General features: G+C 45.2%; 1 pseudogene; it reads left to right on the top strand.

Moving 5' to 3' along the window:
- Positions 1 to 2213: 2213 nt before the first annotated feature.
- On the top strand, positions 2214 to 4365 carry LOC114603085 (A-kinase anchor protein 4 pseudogene; annotated as a pseudogene).
- The last annotated feature ends 3604 nt before the right edge of the window (positions 4366 to 7969 follow it).

Here is a 7969-nt window from a genome sequence, read left to right as displayed (position 1 = left end):
AAAACAAAGGAGGATCTAATCCTAGAGGAATAGGAAATTCAGCCCCTGGAGTGCAGAACAGTGGAACAGCCTTTGCCAACCTAGTGCCTGGCTGTGACGGATGGCCGTCGTAGTCCAAAACATCTGGGGGGCATCAGTTTGGTGAAAGCTGATGGGGCCTCAGAGCTTATTTTATTGTTGCTGCTGGGTACCAGCCCAGAATCTGCCACCAGGAGGCAGGCTTGTTCTTCTCTGGCTTCTTTATTCCCTTCGCCTTTTGGAAGCTGGCTGGTTCCTTTTTGTTAAAGCCCATGCTTTAAAGCCCTATACGGCCTAGGACCCTCGTACCTACGGGACCGCCTCTCCTGGTATGCCCCACAGAGGAACTTACGGTCTTCAAATAAAAACATCTTGAAGGTCCCAGGCCACAGAGAGGTTAGGCTGGCCTCAACTAGAGCCAGAGCTTTTTCGGCTGCGGCTCCAACCTGGTGGAATGCCCTGTCGCAAGAGACAAGGGCCCTGCAGGACTTGACATCTTTTCGCAGGGCCTGTAAGACAGAGCTGTTCCACCAGGCCTTTGGTCAGGGCGCAGCCTGACTCCCTCCTTTGGCAATCTCTACAAAGCTTTAGTCTATGGTTGCCATCAATTTGTATTTTAATTAATTTTTAGAATGTATTTATAATATTGTACTGTTTTAGTGTTGTTAGCCGCCCTGAGCCCGGCTTCGGCTGGGGAGGGCGGGATATAAATAAAATTTATTATTATTATTATTATTATTATTATTATTATTAGAGCATGCCAGCATATGGCATGAAAGCGACCACTTGCACAGATAACCTGGGGTGTGGGCCCAATCTGGTTCACAGTTGGCCTGCCCACCTGTGTCTGTTCAAGAGTGGAGAGCAGCAAATCCAGCAGAAATCATCCATGAGCAAATGCAGCATCCTTGGAATACAGTGACAATGCTAATTGCTCCATTCCCAATGCCCTGGGGAAGGGGCTGCCCAAAAGGGGCTGGGAGAATGATGAGACAAAATATAATGCAAATGGGCTCAATCCGGGGGTGGAGGTGGTGTCCTTTGGCTTACCATGGGATGGCTGCCAGACATATCAGATTGGTGTGATTGCTTCTGGCAACTGAATCTAACAATTTTGCTGGAACAGAAATTTCCCTGTGGGTGATCCAAGCCAATCAGAGATCATGTAATGAGCAGAACAGCATCAGAACACTGCACTGGTCTGTCTCTCACTTCTGCCATGGAGCTCATTTGGTGGCCTTGAGCAAGAATTTCCCCTAAAGCCTCTGTCCCTCTCTGCAACACAGAAATAATAATACTACCTTACAGGGATAGGTTGTAAAGATTAAAAGAAAATGTAATCCCAGCACTTTGAACACTTATCAAAGCACTATATATGTAAATGCTTATTTAGTATTACATCTGACATTATGATGTTCTTCGACACCAGCAAATAAAATCATGGGAGTAAAAGCAACCAACTGGATTCGGCTGTATATGCTGGCATCAGTATTGGGAAATGATAGCAATTTTAACCAAAAAGCAAACATTTTTGCATAGTGTCAAAAAAGAAAGTATTTTCCAGCAATGCCAAAAATGATTGCAAAAAGTGATGAGTAACTTTAGTTCAGTGCTGTCCTTAATGAAGTGCTGCTTACTTCTGGATAAGTTTACATCAGACCTGGATGTGAAAGTTTTCCTAGCTGATTCAACAAACACATTTCAGTCTGGATTGTGTGACCCCTGAGGGCTATTAATGCAGGACAGAAAGTGGAATGAACTGTCTAGCCAATGTAAGTGTTCCATTTGAATTCCAGATGTAGGAAACCTCCACACAAAAAGAAAGAGGTAAACATACTTTCTGAAAAATAGCATTAGCAAGTACCAGGTTAACCTGAAATGTGGATCCATCACAAACAGAATGAAACACACAAACTGGGTCTGCCTCCTAGTGGGTCTCTTTCTTACCTGCTCAGAGATCCACATGCTTCCACTTATTCTCTTGGTCATCAAATTGACTGCTCAAAGGGATTGCCTTAATCCTCATCTAGATGATAGTTTAAGAAAATTACAAAGCTAAAACACAGGGACCTCCCTGGTTGGTCGGTTGGTTAGTTGGTGAGTGGGTTGGATGCTTTGTGATGTCATTGTTGCTACATGTCCACACAAGTGAAAATGTCCCTTGCTGGCAGAAGAGCATGGAAAGATAAGAGAGGTAACATCTTGAGTCTAGCAGGGTCACCAAAGCAGCTCATCTGAAAAGAAAGACTCTCTACAGCCCTGGTTACAGTAGTGGTGGAAAGACACACCCTTGCTAAAGCATTTGGCAACTCTTTGCTGGTTGGTGGGAAAACATTGATGCTTTGTGAAGTCACCACTGCTGTTATGTGTCTACATAAGTGAGAAGACCACCTGGAGGTAGGAAGAGCATGGAAGATTAAGAGGAGCCAACATCCCAAGTCTGGCCGGGTCATCCAAGCTGCTCAGCTGGAAGAAGAACACTGCACAGCTCTTGATCCATTTCTACTTGTAACTAACAAAGATGGCACAGGAAGTAGACTGGCTCAGCAGCCAGGCTGGTGTGTGCAAGATAAACCTCTACAGCCCTGCTACACATAAAGACCAGGAACGTAAAGTGATTTGCTTTGTCGACGTCGCCAACCTGAACTCAAAGGAGAGAGATGGAGCTACTGGTCGATCCAAGAACATCTCTGACCCTGACAATGAGCTGGACTTGGCGAATATGGAAGAGAGGGAGGTCATCATAATCAAGGACAATGAGCAAAACAGCTGCTTTAATACTGAGGGAGCGGTTTGCCTTTTCAAGCAAGGCTCCATTGATGATGACAATGTTGTCAGCTGGCTCAACAATGACCTCCAGAAATATGCAGTTGGATTCCAACATGCTCTGACATCCTTAAGAAAGCCTCGCAAGACTAAGGTCCTTGACTTGGCATCCAGGAACAACAACAACACTTCTTCCAGCGCCGGTAGTGAGGGAGGGAACTCAGATGACATTGCCTATTACGCCAATAAGCTCTGCAACTTAGTTGTTGAAATGACACGCAAGGAGATCAAGGAGAAATGGGAAAGCTCAGGGAAATGCACCCGCCATATCATTAGCCCCCACAGCAACAGGAACAAGGTGAATATAGCTGAGAATATGGAACGATGCAAGACGCCTCCAGAAATCAAGAGGGACGACCCATTTTCAGGTGACATGGCAAACCACAATGACTTCAAGCAACATGAAGCCATGTATATGGACAAAGAAAGGAAAGCAGACGACATGACTTCCATAAGCAAAGGGATGATGGTGTATGCAAATCAGGTTGCTTCAGACATGATGCTGTCTTTCCTGAAGACCATGAGAGTCCAGAAAGGTAGGCACCCTCCGCCAGCATGTGCCGTTTTGAAAGAGGTACTTATGAAGCACACCAAGGAAATCGTATCAGACTTAATAGACTCCTCCATGAAAAACCTGCACAACATCACAGGGGCGCTCATGACAGACTCTGATTTTGTTTGTGGACTGAAGAGGAACCTTTACAAGGCTGGAACCCAGAAGACCGCGGAGGTTTTGGAAGTCATGGTGAAGCGCTTGTTTAAACTCATCTTGGGAGACGATAAGCAGTACAGAGCTCAAAACTTCACCTTTGCAACCTATAAAGCAGGGGGGGCCCGGGGCCATTGCAGTCAGGGCATGCAGTATGCATCCATGAAAAGGGAGTCTTGTGACTATGGAAAGGAAAGAGCTGGTGGCCCATGCCCAAGGAAACATTTCCCAGCAGGAGCGAAGGTGCCGGACAAGCAATCCCTGGATCTGTATGCCAGAGAGCTTCTGGTAACAGCATTGCAGCAGATACAGCAGCACCTGCTGGAAAAGAACAAAGACTGTAGACCTCGTGAATGCAACACCTCCTCATATGGCTACATTCCCCGTGACTATGACAGGGCGGAGGGGAGCTGTGGCCCAAAATTCTCACACAGGTCATGCGACAGAAAAGCAGACCCCTGCCATTCGGACAGCCTGAAAGATAAAGGACACCTCATAATGTCCATGGTCCAGAAGATTTTGGATGAGGCTGGCTTAAATCTAGACGAGAACTGCGGGGACAAAAACAGGGGATAAGAGCAGAGGCCTTGGTGGGGAAGGAGCTTCCCAAACCAGAACCAACATAGCAACATCAAATGCATATGACAATATGGAGCAAGATGGATTCGAGCACATTTATCGACCAACTGATGGAATCTGTGATGAAGATGATCTCTCTTTTCATAACTAAAGGCATTTGCTCTGGTATTAGCTAATTAGATACCATCATCACAGCCCCACTGCAAGCAGCAGTGGCATGAATTCAAACTGGTTGATAAAACGGTAGCTGGGCAAGATCATCGATTAAAAGCAAACATTAAAAAGTCAGAAGAGGAGAGAGGCCCTGTTATTAATTCCCTCACCCAAGCTTAACAAAAGTAGACCAGTAACAGTCAACTAGTTACTAGGTGTTACCCAAAGAAACAATAGTGACTAACAGGACTTCTTCTGGTAGGTGGGACAGGGTTAGAAAGTACACCACCATCCTCTTCTCGATCATGTACATCTTAGGAAGGCCCCTGTTTTCAGCTAGCCCTTCTCAGCTTATCAAAAGCGCATTTGGATTAAATCTACCAGAAACCCAATCAGGTCAATGTTTTGTTTTGCATTAGAGTTTGAAATGCTACCCTTAAACACGGCAGCAGCCCTTGCAAAACTTGGTGCCTTCCAGATGTTTTGGACTACAACTCCCAATAGTTGCTGGCTGGGGCTAATGGAAGTTGTGGTTCAAAACAGAGGGCACCAGGGTTGGTGAAGGTTGCATGAGAGGAGCTCTGAATATATGGGAGATCAGTTAGGGCCCCCTCCTGACCTCCCTCACTTCTAACACTAACATCCATTTAGCCAGATGATGCTCTTTCCTTCATGGTCTCTCCTTTGTGGCTGGAATTTTGGTGAACCACAGACATGTCTGAGATCTGTGCCGGGACACACACACCACAGCTGCGGGGGGTGGAGAGTAGATGTAGGAGCCCCTGCAGAAGCAGCTCCTACAGAGTTTCACATGTGAAGAGCATAGCAGCCACTGGCATAAAAAGTGTGCCCCCTAGAATGCCAATGAGCTCATTGCGGCAACAATTCTGGTGCACAAAGACCTAAGAAAGTGCCAAGTACATGGATGTGTGTGAATTATAATCAAATGCCGTTCAGCGTCAAAGCCTTGAAAGTCAAGGGCAGATCCACACTGTACATGTGAAACACATTCAATGCACATTTAAAGCCCATGACACCCACCCACCCAAGAATCCTGGGGACTGTAGTTTGTTACGGGTGCATGGAATTGTAGTTTTGTGAGGGGGGAGGGAACTACAGGGAAATGGGAAATACTATCTCTTTAAGTTTTTTCTTTTGAACTTTAAAGCTGTCGCATAAAGTAAATGGGGGAAGGGGCTCTAATTTTATGGGGTGGGCTCTGATTTTGTTTGGAGCAGCAGTGCTGGGGAGTTTCATGCTCCTGCCCTTTCCCAGATCTAAACTGCCCCTCCCATATCTGCTTCACATTTAGTTTCACAGTGGGGGGAAATGCAAATGCAACACAGGCACCTGTATCCTCACACTGCACTTATTTTGGCCCTGAGATGCACACACCATCTATAAATCAGTGCATCACATTCCCTGTGCTACTCATATACATCATAAACACTGCCTCCTACTCATTAAAGAGTTCCAAGGATTCCTTTGTAGACAAACAGAAGGGACTAACTGGGCTGATTGATTCTCTTAATATTTTGTCTTTCAAAGCACTGGTGATTTATTTTCCCCTAATTTAATTAGGAAACAAACTCCCAGAATTCACTGCATCAGCACGTGATGTATCCTGTTCTCCAAGACTTCTGGGGAGATTTGTCAGAGACTTCCTTTTTTTGTCATCCTCTTGCTTTGGGGGGCTGGAGAAGATTTTAATGTTTCAATCTCAATTGAGGATTCTGTGTTGATGAATACACATATTTATACAGTCCCTGTAGTAGTCAGAAGAAAAGTCATCACTTATGTCAATTTCCACTTATATGACACAGCACAATTTGGAATGGGGGGAAATATATGTAAACAAAACAGGTTGTGCAGAAACCGTTTTCCTAAACAGCAACTGACAATCTTCCTAGAGCACCTATCTCATGAACCATGGCATCTGCATCCACAAAATGTATGACAAACTATAAGCGTTGAGGTGTAACAAAGCCAATGGTAACACTTCCAAAGTTACCAACAAATAAACTTTTGGAAGTTCTACAGCAAAGTATCAAAACAGCTTGGTGCCTTCATTATATATCTTTAGGCACCAGGCGGAAACATTTCAGCCAGGCATTCAGCTGATTAACATATTCTGGCTTTTTAAATTTTTTATGGAATGGAGTTTTTGTTTTTTGTTTTTATTATGTTTTGTATTCTCATTTTGTATTTTTCTGTTATGAATAGCCCTGAGATCTTCGGCTGAAGGGTGGTGTACTACTACTACTACTACTACTACTAATAATAACAATAATTACAATGAGTATGAAAGGGTGAACTAAGAGCCATGGACCTGGATATCCTATAATATCCTCTATGGTACCTTTTTGGATTAAAATGAGAGACTGGTCAGTGCAGGGAAGGAAGCAGCCTCCTCCTGGCTGGAAGCCCATAGCCAAAGGGCCAGTGACTCAGGGCAGGAGGGAGGGACTAAGTGAGAGGCTGGAAGGGGTGGCACTGCAGCAAAAGCAGCCCCCCCCCCCAATGCTCCCCGACACTAATGAAGATGAAGTGAGCCAACTCCTTTCTTCTCAAAGGGAAATTTAGTAGCTAAGAGAGAAAAAATGCTTTCAAGTGTATTCATCTAGAACAGGGCCCGGCGGCTAGAGATTCCTGTAGAGTGAGCTGGGCCTGGAGACATGAGTGACACGCCGAAAACAAAACAAAACAAAAACCCAGACATGTAAATGCACACAGCAAAACACAAAGAGATGCATGCAGGTGCATGAGCCCTACAGATATACAAACACCTAGCTTGCCAGCACACAGAAGGACACAGGACTCTCCTGGCTGGGTCAGTCCACAACCCAGTTAGCCTGGTATTCTGTTTCCAAAAGAGGCCAGGGAGGTGCCTCTGCAGAGGTGTGTTTGCACAAAAACTAGGATTCGTCACACCAAGCTGCACATCTTGAGTGTATACATGCATGCACACATACAGCTTAACCCATGCACACAAGTGCATGGAAGGTCACAAATACACCAAAATGTAAGCACCTAAGTAGGGCTTATGCCTGCGTGGCAGTTTTGAAGGGATACCGCCGTGCGTGTGCTGCAGTCTGAGCAGGCACTATGGATTTTGCCCACGCCAGTCTCTTCCTTGTTTCTGATCTGCTATACTGTAATCAGCAGTGAGTACCAGATTGGTGTAGGTCATGAACTCTGAATAGTAGGGTTCATAATGCTGTATAAAAAATAAGATACCTGAACGTTTGAGCTATCATCATAATGTCAGAGCCTCTGTCTATAATATTTAAGAATGACTAGAGAACAGGTGAGGCCTCTGCAGACTGGAGGTGGGCAAACATTGTTGCCATCTTCAAAGCAGGGTGGGGTGGGGAGTCAGGAAGACCTAGGCAACTACAGATCGGTCAGCTTGACATTGATACCAGGAACGGTTGTAGAACAGATGATTAAGCAGCCAGTCTGTGGGCACATAGAAAAGGATGCTGTGATTACTAAGAGCCAGCATGGGCTTCTCAAAAACAAGTCAGGTCATCTTTCTTTTGTTGACACAAGTTGGGTGGATCAGGAGAATGCTGTGTATGGTAGGTTAGTATCTACACACACCTCTGTATCTGCCATCTAGGCAAGCAAGAGGCATGATCAGAGTTCAAGGACGCATTCCAGACAGGTAAAAATACTTGGGGT

Source organism: Podarcis muralis, chromosome 1 (genome assembly GCF_964188315.1).
Source record: "Podarcis muralis chromosome 1, rPodMur119.hap1.1, whole genome shotgun sequence".
Lineage (NCBI taxonomy): Eukaryota > Metazoa > Chordata > Lepidosauria > Squamata > Lacertidae > Podarcis > Podarcis muralis.
This window is presented reverse-complemented; position numbering and strand designations above follow the sequence as displayed.